Source organism: Anser anser, assembly GCF_964211835.1.
Source record: "Anser anser genome assembly, contig: HAP1_SCAFFOLD_432, whole genome shotgun sequence".
Taxonomy (NCBI): Eukaryota; Metazoa; Chordata; class Aves; order Anseriformes; family Anatidae; genus Anser; species Anser anser.
Genome location: NW_028153913.1, coordinates 35,107 through 50,778, shown reverse-complemented (window position 1 = coordinate 50,778; position 15,672 = coordinate 35,107). Strand labels below are relative to the sequence as shown.

The following is a 15,672-nucleotide window of genomic DNA, read 5'->3' as shown; positions in this document are numbered from 1 at the left end:
GCTTTGGGAGCTGGAGATAAAGGTTTGAGTCCTTTTTTTCTGAGTTTGGGGTACTCTAAGAAGTGGTAAGTCTTCAATCTTTGGTTTACAAGACCAATGTTTTTATAAACTATTAGAGTATTTAGCAGTTGAGTATTTTGTTTTCTAGGGCGCTTGCGGCGGGGAGGAGAAATAGGAGGATAGTGAAGTAGGCGATTGAAGCGAGTTGGCCGATGATGATGAATGGGTGTTCGACGGGTTGGCTTCCTACTCATGTTAGGACGAGGAGGTCGGCGACTAGTACTCAGAATAGGAGCTGGGAGAGTGGTCGGAATGTTATTGCTCGTTGTTTTGATTTGTGCAGGAATGGGATTAGAAATAGGATCAGTACGGAGGCGGCCAGTGCTAATACGCCTCCTAGTTTATTTGGGATTGAACGTAGGATGGCGTAGGCGAATAGGAAGTATCATTCTGGCTTGATGTGTGGTGGGGTTACTAGTGGGTTTGCTGGGGTGAAGTTTTCTGGGTCTCCCAGGAGGTTAACCGCTCATGCTTCTTTCTTATGAGACGTTAGTAAACCAATTACATAGCCTTGTCAAGACTAAATCACAGGTAAAAATCCTGTACATCTCATGTGGCCAACCACTCCCAACTAGGATTCCAAGACGCCTCATCACCCATCATAGAAGAACTCGTTGAATTCCACGACCACGCCCTAATCGTTGCCCTAGCTATCTGCAGCCTAGTTCTCTACCTTTTAGCCCACATACTAACAGAAAAACTCTCGTCCAATGCTGTAGACGCCCAAGAAGTAGAGCTGATCTGGACAATCCTACCTGCTATCGTCCTGGTACTCCTCGCCCTCCCATCCCTACAAATCCTCTACATAATGGACGAAATCGATGAACCAGACCTCACCCTAAAAGCCATCGGCCACCAATGATACTGAAGCTACGAATACACAGACTTCAAAGACCTATCATTCGACTCCTACATAGTGCCCACCCCAGACTTACCCAACGGCCACTTCCGACTGCTAGAAGTTGACCACCGCGTAGTTATCCCAATAGAATCCCCCATCCGTGTGATCATTACTGCAGGAGACGTACTCCACTCCTGAGCAGTCCCAACGCTCGGAGTTAAAACAGACGCAATCCCAGGCCGACTAAACCAAACTTCATTCATTACCACCCGGCCTGGGATTTTTTACGGACAATGCTCAGAAATTTGCGGGGCTAATCACAGCTACATACCCATTGTAGTAGAATCAACCCCACTCCCACATTTCGAGGCCTGATCGTCCCTTCTATCATCATCCTAATCATTAAGAAGCTATGCAACAGCACTAGCCTTTTAAGCTAGCCAAAGAGGGACTTCCCCCTCCTTAATGATATGCCACAGCTTAACCCCGCACCATGATTTTCAATCATAGTTATAACCTGATTAACCCTAGCACTCCTCATCCAACCAAAACTACTAGCCTTCACCACAACCAACCCCCCATCAAATAAGACCTCCCTCACTACCAAACCCACACCATGATCCTGACCATGAACCTAAGCTTCTTTGACCAATTTTCCAGCCCCAATCTATTTGGCATCCCCTTAATCCTACTATCCCTACTCTTCCCAGCCCTACTATTCCCGTCCCCAAACAACCGATGAATCAACAACCGCCTTTCTACTATCCAAACATGACTCCTTCACCTAATCACAAAACAACTAATAGTCCCACTCAACAAAAATGGCCACAAATGAGCCATAATATTTACATCCCTAATAATCATACTTCTTACAATCAACCTTCTAGGCCTCCTTCCATATACATTCACCCCAACCACCCAACTATCTATGAACATAGCCCTAGCCTTCCCACTATGGCTCGCCACACTACTAACAGGCATGTTTAACCATGTACGTGCCCCAGGGCCGGCTTAAAGTAGGCTCTATTGTCCCACTTTACTGCTAAATCCGCCTTCCAGAAGTGGTTTCACGCTTCTTTCCGTGTGCCCTATGAATAGGGAATGTAGCCCATTTCTTCCACTCCATAGGCTATACCTTGACCTGTCTTATTAGCGGGGTGCTATTGTGTCCACTGTTGTGCTCTCATTCGAGGTGGGCTGGCGACGGCGGTATGTAGGCTGTGTTGGCAAGGGGTGGTTGGGTTAATCGGGGATTATCGATTGTAGAACAGGCTCCTCTAGGTGGGTTTGGGGCACCGCCAAGTCCTTAGAGTTTTAAGCGTTTGTGCTCGTAGTTCTCTGGCGGATACTTCGGTAAAGTAAGTATCAAGATTTAGGGCCAGGCATAGTGGGGTATCTAATCCCAGTTTGGGCCCTGGCTTTCGTGGGTTTAAATCAGTCGTTAGTTCCTAAGATCATCTTAATGGTGTGTTTAGGTGCATCTTGGGCTTATGACAGCTTAGTTGCATTTTGATCTTAGTTAGCTAGGATAGGCATTTTACCACTCTTTACGCCGTGTCAATAGGACGGTTGATTTGGGTTTCTTGTATGACCGCGGTGGCTGGCACAAGATTTACCAACCCTTGAAGTTAGGCTGTTGCTATAACTAAGTCAAGTTTGCACTCATTGCTTAATGTTAATTACTGCTGAATACCCGTGGGGGCGTGGCTTAGCGAGGCGTCTTGGGCTACTACTTGGGTGTGCCTGATACCCGCTCCTCAAGGCCTGTATGGGGGTAGGTGGTCGAGGGCGTTTACACTGGGGCGCGGATACTTGCATGTATATATTTAGCAAAAACCAACCGTAAGGTTAGGACTAAGTCTTTTGTCCGCAGGCATGTTTTATGCCATCTTGGCAACTTCAGTGCCATGCTTTGTGTTAAGCTATGTGGACGGGGGTGTGGTTAGCTGATAGTTGAGTGGTGAGTGAGAGTGAAGTATATGAAATTATTGCTTGTGTTTACTATTTTTAGTACTGGAGTTTCTCTAAGTCCTAGGACTAGGAGGAAATGGTGTTTCATAGTGTGTAGGCGTCGGGATAGTCCGAGTATCGTCGGGGTATTCCTGCTAGGCCTAGGAAGTGCTGGGGGAAGAACGTTAGGTTTACTCCTGTAAATATTACCCCGAAGTGGGCTTTTGCTCATGTTTGGTGTAGGGTAAACGCAGTGAGTAGTGGGAATCAGTGAGTAAATCCTGCTAGAATGGCAAAGACGGCGCCTATGGATAGGACGTAGTGGAAGTGGGCAACTACGTAGTACGTGTCGTGCAGGGCGATGTCTAGGGAAGAGTTTGCAAGAACGATTCCTGTTAATCCTCCGATGGTAAATAGGAAGATAAATCCTAGAGCTCATAGTATTGGGGGGGGTCTCATTTGATTGTTCCTCCGTGCAGGGTGGCTAGTCAGCTAAATACTTTGATTCCGGTAGGGATGGCAATGATTATAGTGGCTGATGTAAAGTAGGCTCGGGTATCAACGTCTATTCCTACTGTAAACATGTGGTGAGCTCAGACGATGAATCCTAGGAAGCCGATGGATAGTATGGCTCAGACTATTCCCATGTAGCCGAAGAGCTCCTTTTTGCCTGAGTAGTACGTGACTACGTGTGAGATGATTCCGAACCCCGGTAGGATCAGAATATAGACTTCTGGGTGTCCGAAGAATCAGAATAGGTGTTGGTACAGGATTGGGTCTCCTCCTCCAGCGGGGTCGAAGAATGTGGTGTTTAGGTTTCGATCAGTTAGTAATATTGTAATACCGGCGGCGAGTACGGGGAGTGATAGAAGGAGTAGGATGGCGGTAATTAGTACGGATCAGACAAATAGTGGGGTTTGGTATTGTGAGAGTGCGGGGGGTTTTATGTTGATGGCTGTGGTGATAAAGTTGATGGCCCCAAGGATGGAGGAGATACCGGCTAAGTGGAGTGAGAAGATAGCCAGGTCTACTGAAGCTCCGGCGTGGGCAAGGTCACCTGCTAGGGGAGGGTAGACAGTTCAGCCTGTGCCGGCGCCAGCTTCTACAGTGGATGAGGCTAGTAGGAGGAGGAATGATGGGGGGAGGAGTCAAAAGCTTATGTTGTTTATTCGCGGGAATGCTATGTCGGGGGCACCGATTATGAGGGGGACTAATCAGTTGCCGAATCCTCCGATCATGATGGGTATGACTATAAAGAAGCTTATTACAAAGGCGTGAGCGGTAACGATTACATTGTAAATTTGGTCGTCGCCTAGGAGAGTTCCTGGTTGTCCTAGTTCTGCGCGGATTAATAGGCTGAGTGCGGTGCCGACTATTCCTGCTCATGCCCCGAAGATGAGGTACAGGGTGCCAATATCCTTATGGTTAGTGGAAAATAGTCATCGGTTGATGAAGGTGACGGGTAAGATGGCTGAGTGTTGAAGCGTTAGGCTGTAGTCCTTTTTACAGAGGTTTAATTCCTCTTCTTATCGGCTCTGTAGTGAAATTCATGTTGAGTTGCAAGCTCATCGATGCGCACTAGGGTGCGTCAGGGTCTTTGTAGGCAGAAGCCAATTGGTTTAGGCATTTAGCTGTTAACTAGAGTTTTGTGGGATCGAAGCCCATCTGTCTAGGGAGGCTTTAGCTTAATTAAAGCGTCTGACTTGCATTCAGAAGATACAGGTTAATATTCTGTAAGTCTTAATGTGCAGAAACTAAGAGGGTTTAACTCTTATTTAAGGCTTTGAAGGCCTTCGGTTTGGGGTGTTATCCTAAGTTTCTAGACAATGGCATGTATTATTGGGGACAGGGGAAGTAAGAGGATTGATAGTGAGGCAAGGACCGCAGTAGGTGTGCTTGGGGCTTTGCTAGTGTATCATTGTTTTATGTGGTTAGAGGAGTTGGGGGGAAGGGTAATTGTTGAGTGGTATGCGAGGCGTAGGTAGAAGAAGAGGCTGAGCAGTGATAGCATGGCAATTGCCATGGCTGCTGGTGTTATTTCCTGTTTAGTTAGTTCTTGGATGATAAGTCACTTTGGTATAAAGCCTGTTAATGGGGGGAGGCCTGCTAGGGATAAAAGTACTAGTATTAGGGTGGCGTTTAGCACTGGGGTTTTTGTTCATGAGGTTGTGATCATGGATAGGTTAAGGGCTTTGATTTTGTTAAGGGCTAGGAATACGGCTGATGTTATGATTGTGTATAGGTAGAAGGTAAGTAAGGCCAATTTGGGGCTGTAAACTAGGATGATGGCGATTCAGCCTAAGTGGGAGATGGACGAGAAGGCTAGGATTTTGCGTGTTTGTGTTTGGTTCAGTCCTATTCAGCCTCCTAGTGCTGTTGAGGCTAGGGCCATGGCGGTGAGTAGAGCTGGGTCGAGGGATTTGGATGTTAGTAGGAGCAGGGTTAGTGGGGGGAATTTTATGAGGGTCGAGAGTAGCAGGGCTGTTATTAGTGGCGATCCTTGTAGTACTTCTGGGAATCAGAAGTGAAATGGCACTAGGCCCAGTTTAATAGCGATTGCTGCTGTCAGTAGTAGACAGGAGGTTGGGTGGTTTATTTGTGTGATGTCTCATTGGCCGGTGACTCAGGCATTGGTTATGCTAGAGAATAGGACCAGGGCGGAAGCAGCTGCTTGGGTTAGGAAGTATTTCGTTGCGGCTTCTACTGCTCGTGGGTGGTGGGATTTGGCAATTAGGGGAATGATGGCTAGTGCGTTGATCTCCAGTCCTGTCCAGGCCAGAACTCAGTGGTTGCTGGAAATTGTGATTGTGGTGCCCAAGATGAGGCTGAAGGTTATGATTGGGGTCGCGTAAGGGTTCATTAGTAGAGGAGGGGGTTAAACCATCATTTTCGGGGTATGGGCCCGATAGCTTGATTAGCTGACTCTACTAGAAAATAATATAAGGGAAGTATGGAGAATTTTGATTTCTCTTGTGTGGGTTCAATTCCTACTTTTCTAAGGTCAACAGGAAATGAGAGGGCTGTTATACCTCTATGTTCACTTTATCATAGTGACCCTTTGTAGTTCAGGCACATTTCCTTATGTAAGGAGGTAGGCCTGCATAGCAGATAGGTATGCTGATGTGTCAGAGGCACAGAGCTAGTGTGAGGGGTAGGAAGTTTTTTCATAGTAGGTGCATTAGTTGGTCATATCGGAATCGTGGGTATGAAGCTCGGACCCATAAGAAACCAGAAGATAGTAGGAGGACTTTTGTGGCTAGGATGACGGGGAATAGTTCTGTGGGTGGCCCTAGGGCGCTTGGGTTTAGGAATATGATGGCTGTAAGTGTATTTATTAGCATAATGTTCGCATATTCAGCTAGGAAGAATAAGGCGAAGGGTCCTGCGGCGTATTCAACGTTAAACCCTGAGACTAGCTCAGATTCACCCTCTGTGAGGTCAAAAGGAGCTCGGTTTGTCTCTGCTAGGGTGGATACGTATCATATTATTGCTAGGGGTCATGAGGAGAAAATGAAGTATAGAGGCTCCTGTGCGACGGCAAAGGAGCTGAGTGTGTAGCTTCCGCTTAGTATGATTATTGATAGCAGGATTATGGCCAGTGTCACTTCGTATGAAATGGTCTGTGCTACTGCCCGTAGGGCTCCGATTAGTGCGTATTTTGAGTTCGAGGCTCAGCCTGATCATAGGACTGAGTAGACGGCTAGGCTTGACATGGCTATTAGGAAGAGAACTCCGAGGTTTAGATCTGCTAGGGGAAATGGGAGTGGTAGTGGTGCTCAAGTGGTGAGGGCTAGGACAAGGGCTAGTATTGGTATCAGAATGAATAGAAGTGGGGAAGAGGTAGAGGGTCGGATGGGCTCTTTGTAAATAGTTTCAGTCCGTCCGCAAATGGTTGAAGTAGGCCAAAAGGCCCGACAACGTTAGGGCCTTTGCGGGATTGTATGTAGCTTAGGATTTTCCGTTCTACTAGGGTTAGGAAGGCTACGGCAATCAGGATTGGGATGATGTATAGGAGGGATATAACGAGGCAGCTTAGTGTTGTTATTTGAATCATGGGTGAAGCTAGGGAGAGGATTTGAACCTCTGGGGAAAGGGCTTAAGCCTTCTGCACTTGCCGGGCTCTGCCACTCTAGCTGGTCCTTTTCTAGGATTGAAAGTGGTGGGGGAAGGCCCTCTTCACGGTTTAGTTGGTTTCACTGCTTAGAGGGGGGGGGCGTGCTTGTGGTATTGGCCCCACTTTCCCGGTCCTTTCGTACTGGGGAGAGTGTGTCATAGATAGAAACCGACCTGGATTGCTCCGGTCTGAACTCAGATCACGTAGGACTGTTAATCGTTGAACAAACGAACCCTTAATAGCGGCTGCACCATTAGGATGTCCTGATCCAACATCGAGGTCGTAAACCCCCCTGTCGATATGGGCTCTTGAGGGGGATTGCGCTGTTATCCCTGGGGTAGCTTGGTCCATTAATCAATTATATTGGGTCTGGTCACTGTTAGCACTTTGAGGGGTAGCTCTAGGTAAAGAGGTATGGTCTTGTTTTTGGAGGATTTGTTCTCCTCCAAGGTCGCCCCAACCGAAAAATATCGACCAGGCTCTGCGATGGTAGTGGCCCCAGTGGGGTTGATTGAGGATTCGCGGTGGTCGTTGATTTTTAAGTTCCACAGGGTCTTCTCGTCTTATGTTCACATCCCCGCTTTTGCACGGGGAGATCAATTTCACTGATTATCTGTGAGAGACAGTTAAGACCTCGTTTAGCCATTCATACAAGTCTCGATTTATGGGACAATTGATTGCGCTACCTTTGCACGGTTAGGATACCGCGGCCGTTAAACCTAAGTCACCGGGCAGGCATCACCTTCAATACTTGTTTAATTTGCTGAAGGCTATGTTTTTGGTAAACAGTCGGGCCTTATTAATTTGCCGAGTTCCTTTCACAGATTTTAATCGCTCTTATAGGCGCTCCTGAGTCGGGTTAACAGGGTTAGTTAATACGTGGTCTTGTAGGGGTTTTTGTATCTGTCTAGGTCTGTTAATAATGTTTCTATGTAAGCTTGCGCCGTTAGAGGGGTGTGGCCCTGAGTTACTTATTTTAGCATTAATTCTCCTATATTCATAGGTTGACCTGTTTGTGATAAGGGAATCATCTTATTTTGGTATTTTTAGGTGGTGGAGTTTTGACGCACTCTTTTTTGATGGCTGCTTTAGGGCCCACGGTAGGATCAGTAGTAAGAATTATCCGCTAGTCGAGGTTGTGTCCTTTTTTAATGGAGCTGTCCCTCCATTAAATAGCTCTTAATCATCTCATTAGGGTTCAGGATGTCCGGTAGGGAGGATTAAGGGGGAACTTAGATTCGTTTCACAGGTAACCAGCTATCACCCAGCTCGGTTGGCTTTTCACCTCTACTGACAAGTCATCCCACTCTTTTGCAACAGAGACGGGTTCGCTCTCTTTAACTGCTTGAAAGTAGCTCGCTTGGGTTTCGGGGGGGCAAACTTTAGTTCACTTTGCTTGGTTGTTCTCGCTAAACCATGATGCAAAAGGTACAAGGGTTGATCTTTGCTGTCTGTCGCTTTGATTGTTTCACTGCTATTTCATCTTTCCCTTACGGTACTGGGGTCTCTATCGCGTCTAAGTGTCTTTTCTATCGCCTATACTAAGACTGTAAAATGCTTTAGTTTAATTAGTTTAGTAAATTCTTTAGTTTTGGTGTACTATTTGTGTGGTTGAGCTAGAGGGGGGGCTTCAAGACGATCCGGTCTAGTAGATATCTTTCAGGTGTAAGCTGAGTGCTTTGGTGTTATAGCTACGTCTTGATATTCTAAGTACACCTTCCGGTACACTTACCTTGTTACGACTTACCTCATCTTCAGCGTATTTATGGTATTAGTTATGTGGGATGTGGCTTTTGAGGAGGGTGACGGGCGGTATGTACGTGCCCCAGGGCCGGCTTAAAGTAGGCTCTATTGTCCCACTTTACTGCTAAATCCGCCTTCCAGAAGTGGTTTCACGCTTCTTTCCGTGTGCCCTATGAATAGGGAATGTAGCCCATTTCTTCCACTCCATAGGCTATACCTTGACCTGTCTTATTAGCGGGGTGCTATTGTGTCCACTGTTGTGCTCTCATTCGAGGTGGGCTGGCGACGGCGGTATGTAGGCTGTGTTGGCAAGGGGTGGTTGGGTTAATCGGGGATTATCGATTGTAGAACAGGCTCCTCTAGGTGGGTTTGGGGCACCGCCAAGTCCTTAGAGTTTTAAGCGTTTGTGCTCGTAGTTCTCTGGCGGATACTTCGGTAAAGTAAGTATCAAGATTTAGGGCCAGGCATAGTGGGGTATCTAATCCCAGTTTGGGCCCTGGCTTTCGTGGGTTTAAATCAGTCGTTAGTTCCTAAGATCATCTTAATGGTGTGTTTAGGTGCATCTTGGGCTTATGACAGCTCAGTTGCATTTTGATCTTAGTTAGCTAGGATAGGCATTTTACCACTCTTTACGCCGTGTCAATAGGACGGTTGATTTGGGTTTCTTGTATGACCGCGGTGGCTGGCACAAGATTTACCAACCCTTGAAGTTAGGCTGTTGCTATAACTAAGTCAAGTTTGCACTCATTGCTTAATGTTAATTACTGCTGAATACCCGTGGGGGCGTGGCTTAGCGAGGCGTCTTGGGCTACTACTTGGGTGTGCCTGATACCCGCTCCTCAAGGCCTGTATGGGGGTAGGTGGTCGAGGGCGTTTACACTGGGGCGCGGATACTTGCATGTATATATTTAGCAAAAACCAACCGTAAGGTTAGGACTAAGTCTTTTGTCCGCAGGCATGTTTTATGCCATCTTGGCAACTTCAGTGCCATGCTTTGTGTTAAGCTATGTGGACGGGGGTGTGGTTAGCTGATAGTTGAGTGGTGAGTGAGAGTGAAGTATATGAAATTATTGCTTGTGTTTACTATTTTTAGTACTGGAGTTTCTCTAAGTCCTAGGACTAGGAGGAAATGGTGTTTCATAGTGTGTAGGCGTCGGGATAGTCCGAGTATCGTCGGGGTATTCCTGCTAGGCCTAGGAAGTGCTGGGGGAAGAATGTTAGGTTTACTCCTGTAAATATTACCCCGAAGTGGGCTTTTGCTCATGTTTGGTGTAGGGTAAACGCAGTGAGTAGTGGGAATCAGTGAGTAAATCCTGCTAGAATGGCAAAGACGGCGCCTATGGATAGGACGTAGTGGAAGTGGACACTATTTGTCTGATCCGTACTAATTACCGCCATCCTACTCCTTCTATCACTCCCCGTACTCGCCGCCGGTATTACAATATTACTAACTGATCGAAACCTAAACACCACATTCTTCGACCCCGCTGGAGGAGGAGACCCAATCCTGTACCAACACCTATTCTGATTCTTCGGACACCCAGAAGTCTATATTCTGATCCTACCGGGGTTCGGAATCATCTCACACGTAGTCACGTACTACTCAGGCAAAAAGGAGCCCTTCGGCTACATGGGAATAGTCTGAGCCATACTATCCATCGGCTTCCTAGGATTCATCGTCTGAGCTCACCACATGTTTACAGTAGGAATAGACGTTGATACCCGAGCCTACTTTACATCAGCCACTATAATCATTGCCATCCCTACCGGAATCAAAGTATTTAGCTGACTAGCCACCCTGCACGGAGGAACAATCAAATGAGACCCCCCCCAATACTATGAGCTCTAGGATTTATCTTCCTATTTACCATCGGAGGATTAACAGGAATCGTTCTTGCAAACTCTTCCCTAGACATCGCCCTGCACGACACGTACTACGTAGTTGCCCACTTCCACTACGTCCTATCCATAGGCGCCGTCTTTGCCATTCTAGCAGGATTTACTCACTGATTCCCACTACTCACTGGGTTTACCCTACACCAAACATGAGCAAAAGCCCACTTCGGGGTAATATTTACAGGAGTAAACCTAACGTTCTTCCCCCAGCACTTCCTAGGCCTAGCAGGAATACCCCGACGATACTCGGACTATCCCGACGCCTACACACTATGAAACACCATTTCCTCCATCGGCTCCCTAATCTCAATAGTAGCCGTAATCATACTAATATTCATCATCTGAGAAGCCTTTTCGGCCAAACGAAAAGTCCTACAACCAGAACTAACTACCACAAACGTTGAATGAATCCACGGCTGCCCTCCCCCATACCATACTTTCGAGGAACCGGCCTTCGTCCAAGTACAAGAAAGGAAGGAATCGAACCCTCACATGCTGGTTTCAAGCCAACTGCATTAATCGCTCATGCTTCTTTCTTATGAGACGTTAGTAAACCAATTACATAGCCTTGTCAAGACTAAATCACAGGTAAAAATCCTGTACATCTCATGTGGCCAACCACTCCCAACTAGGATTCCAAGACGCCTCATCACCCATCATAGAAGAACTCGTTGAATTCCACGACCACGCCCTAATCGTTGCCCTAGCTATCTGCAGCCTAGTTCTCTACCTTTTCGCCCACATACTAACAGAAAAACTCTCGTCCAATGCTGTAGACGCCCAAGAAGTAGAGCTGATCTGGACAATCCTACCTGCTATCGTCCTGGTACTCCTCGCCCTCCCATCCCTACAAATCCTCTACATAATGGACAAAATCGATGAACCAGACCTCACCCTAAAAGCCATCGGCCACCAATGATACTGAAGCTACGAATACACAGACTTCAAAGACCTATCATTCGACTCCTACATAGTGCCCACCCCAGACTTACCCAACGGCCACTTCCGACTGCTAGAAGTTGACCACCGCGTAGTTATCCCAATAGAATCCCCCATCCGCGTGATCATTACTGCAGGAGACGTACTCCACTCCTGAGCAGTCCCAACGCTCGGAGTTAAAAGAGACGCAATCCCAGGCCGACTAAACCAAACTTCATTCATTACCACCCGGCCTGGGATTTTTTACGGACAATGCTCAGAAATTTGCGGGGCTAATCACAGCTACATACCCATTGTAGTAGAATCAACCCCACTCCCACATTTCGAGGCCTGATCGTCCCTTCTATCATCATCCTAATCATTAAGAAGCTATGCAACAGCACTAGCCTTTTAAGCTAGCCAAAGAGGGACTTCCCCCTCCTTAATGATATGCCACAGCTTAACCCCGCACCATGATTTTCAATCATAATTATAACCTGATTAACCCTAGCACTCCTCATCCAACCAAAACTACTAGCCTTCACCACAACCAACCCCCCATCAAATAAGACCTCCCTCACTACCAAACCCACACCATGATCCTGACCATGAACCTAAGCTTCTTTGACCAATTTTCCAGCCCCAATCTATTTGGCATCCCCTTAATCCTACTATCCCTACTCTTCCCAGCCCTACTATTCCCGTCCCCAAACAACCGATGAATCAACAACCGCCTTTCTACTATCCAAACATGACTCCTTCACCTAATCACAAAACAACTAATAGTCCCACTCAACAAAAATGGCCACAAATGAGCCATAATATTTACATCCCTAATAATCATACTTCTTACAATCAACCTTCTAGGCCTCCTTCCATATACATTCACCCCAACCACCCAACTATCTATGAACATAGCCCTAGCCTTCCCACTATGGCTCGCCACACTACTAACAGGCCTACGAAACCAACCATCAGCCTCTTTAGCCCACCTATTACCCGAAGGTACCCCTACACCCCTAATCCCCGCACTAATCCTGATCGAAACAACCAGCCTACTAATCCGCCCCCTAGCCCTCGGAGTCCGCCTTACAGCCAACCTTACAGCAGGACACTTACTCATCCAACTCATCTCTACAGCCTCCATTGCATTAATACCCACCCTTCCTGCAGTATCCATCCTAACAATAATCATCCTACTACTCCTAACCATCCTAGAAGTAGCAGTAGCCATAATCCAGGCCTACGTCTTCGTGCTCCTTCTAAGCCTATACTTACAAGAAAACATCTAATGGCACACCAAGCACACTCATACCACATAGTTGACCCAAGCCCTTGACCAATCTTCGGGGCAGCCGCCGCCCTACTCACAACCTCAGGATTAATCATGTGATTCCACTACAACTCATCCATACTACTAACCCTAGGCCTCATCTCAATACTCCTAGTAATACTCCAATGATGACGAGACATTGTACGAGAAAGCACCTTCCAAGGCCATCACACTCCCACAGTCCAAAAAGGCCTACGATACGGCATAATCCTTTTCATCACATCCGAAGCATTCTTCTTCTTAGGGTTCTTCTGAGCGTTCTTCCACTCGAGCCTGGCCCCAACCCCAGAACTAGGAGGCCAATGACCCCCAACAGGAATTAAACCACTCAACCCGATAGAAGTCCCCCTACTAAACACAGCCATCCTACTAGCCTCAGGCGTTACCGTAACGTGAGCCCATCACAGCATCACAGAAGGAAACCGAAAACACGCCATCCACGCCCTAACCCTAACGATCCTCCTGGGATTCTACTTCACAGCCCTACAAGCAATAGAATACCACGAAGCCCCATTCTCAATCGCCGATAGCGTCTACGGATCTACCTTCTTCGTTGCCACTGGATTCCACGGACTCCACGTAATCATCGGATCCTCCTTCCTGACCGTCTGCCTCTTCCGACTGATCAAGTTCCACTTTACATCAGACCACCACTTCGGATTCGAGGCAGCAGCCTGATACTGACACTTCGTAGACGTCATCTGACTATTCCTCTACATAACCATCTACTGATGAGGATCTTGCTCTTCTAGTATATTAATTACAATTGACTTCCAATCTCTAGAATCTGGTATAAACCCAGAGGAGAGCAATGAACGCACTCATGTTCATATTCGCCCTATCATCAATCCTAAGCGCCGCCCTAACCGCATTAAACTTCTGACTCGCCCAAATAAACCCCGACTCAGAGAAACTCTCACCGTACGAATGTGGATTCGACCCACTTGGATCTGCTCGATTACCATTCTCAGTCCGATTCTTCCTCAGTAGCCATCCTGTTCGTCCTATTCGACCTAGAAATCGCCCTCCTACTCCCCCTGCCATGAGCCGTCCAACTCCAATCCCCCCTAATGACCCTCACCTGAACTGTAGTGATCCTCCTTCTCCTAACACTCGGACTGGCCTACGAGTGAATTCAAGGGGGCCTAGAATGAGCAGAATAACAGAAAGTTAGTCTAACCAAAAAGATAGCTGGTTTCGACCCAGCAGATTACAGCCAACCCTGTAACTTTCTTATGTCGCCCCTACATTTAAGCTTCTACTCAGCCTTCATTTTCAGCGGACTAGGACTAGCCTTCCACCGAACCCACCTAGTATCCGCCCTACTATGCCTTGAAAGCATAATATTATCGATATTCGTAGGCCTATCAATATGATCCATCGAAAACCAAGTCTCCTCATTCACCATGGTACCAATTCTCATGCTAACCTTCTCAGCGTGTGAGGCGGGCACAGGCCTGGCCATCCTAGTAGCCTCCACCCGCACACATGGCTCCGACCATCTACACAACCTAAACCTCCTGCAATGCTAAAAATCATCCTACCCACAATCATACTTCTTCCAACAGCCCTGCTGTCTCCACCAAAATTTCTATGGACTAACACCACCTTATACAGCCTCCTAATCGCTGCCCTAAGCCTACAGTGATTAATCCCAACCTACTACCCCTACAAATTTTTATCCAACTGAACAGGAATTGACCAAATCTCATCCCCCCTCCTAGTACTATCCTGCTGACTACTCCCACTCATAATCATAGCAAGCCAAAACCACCTGCAACAAGAACCCCTACAACGCAAACGAATCTTTATCTCAACCTTAGTCGCAGTCCAGCCATTCATCCTACTAGCCTTTTCCACCACAGAACTAGCACTATTTTACATCTCATTTGAAGCAACCCTCATTCCCACCCTAATCTTAATCACCCGATGGGGGAACCAACCAGAACGCCTAAGCGCTGGCATCTACCTGCTATTCTACACGCCAGTAAGCTCTCTACCCCTGCTAATCACAATCATACACCTATACGTGAAAATTGGCACCCTGCACCTGCCAACCCTACAACTAACCCACCCAACCCTATCCACCTCATGGACAGGAATACTATCAGGTCTAGCACTGCTCATAGCATTCATAGTAAAAGCCCCACTATACGGCCTACACCTCTGACTGCCAAAAGCCCACGTAGAAGCACCCATCGCAGGCTCAATACTCCTCGCCGCCCTACTACTAAAGCTAGGAGGATACGGAATTATACGAGTCACTCTATTTATGGGCCCACTGTCCAACCTCCTGCACTACCCCTTCCTAACCCTGGCCCTATGAGGCGCCCTAATGACTAGCTCAATCTGCCTACGACAGACAGACCTAAAATCACTAATCGCTTATTCATCCGTTAGCCACATAGGCCTAGTTATCGCCACAGGAATAATCCAAACCCACTGATCATTCTCAGGGGCAATGATCCTAATAATTTCCCATGGACTAACTTCCTCCATACTATTCTGCCTAGCCAACACAAACTATGAACGTACGCACAGCCGAATTCTACTACTCACACGAGGCCTACAACCTCTCCTACCACTCATAGCTACTTGATGATTGCTGGCCAATCTAACAAACATAGCCTTACCCCCAACAACAAACCTCATAGCAGAGCTAACCATTATAATCACCTTATTCAACTGATCTGCCTTCACGATCATCCTAACAGGAATCGCAACCCTACTAACCGCCTCCTACACCTTATTCATACTACTAATGACCCAACGAGGCTCAATCCCCTCCCACATCACATCTATGCAAAACTCAACCAC

General features: G+C 47.1%; 1 long non-coding RNA gene across 1 annotated transcript; it reads right to left on the bottom strand.

Annotated features, from left to right (window-relative positions):
- Positions 1-1,297: 1,297 nt before the first annotated feature.
- LOC310891164 lies at positions 1,298-13,595 on the bottom strand. The gene is made up of 2 exons (XR_014577461.1): positions 12,469-13,595; positions 1,298-1,868 (listed from the first exon to the last, which is right to left on the bottom strand). It is a non-coding gene; the product is annotated as an uncharacterized lncRNA (long non-coding RNA).
- Positions 13,596-15,672: the final 2,077 nt, after the last annotated feature.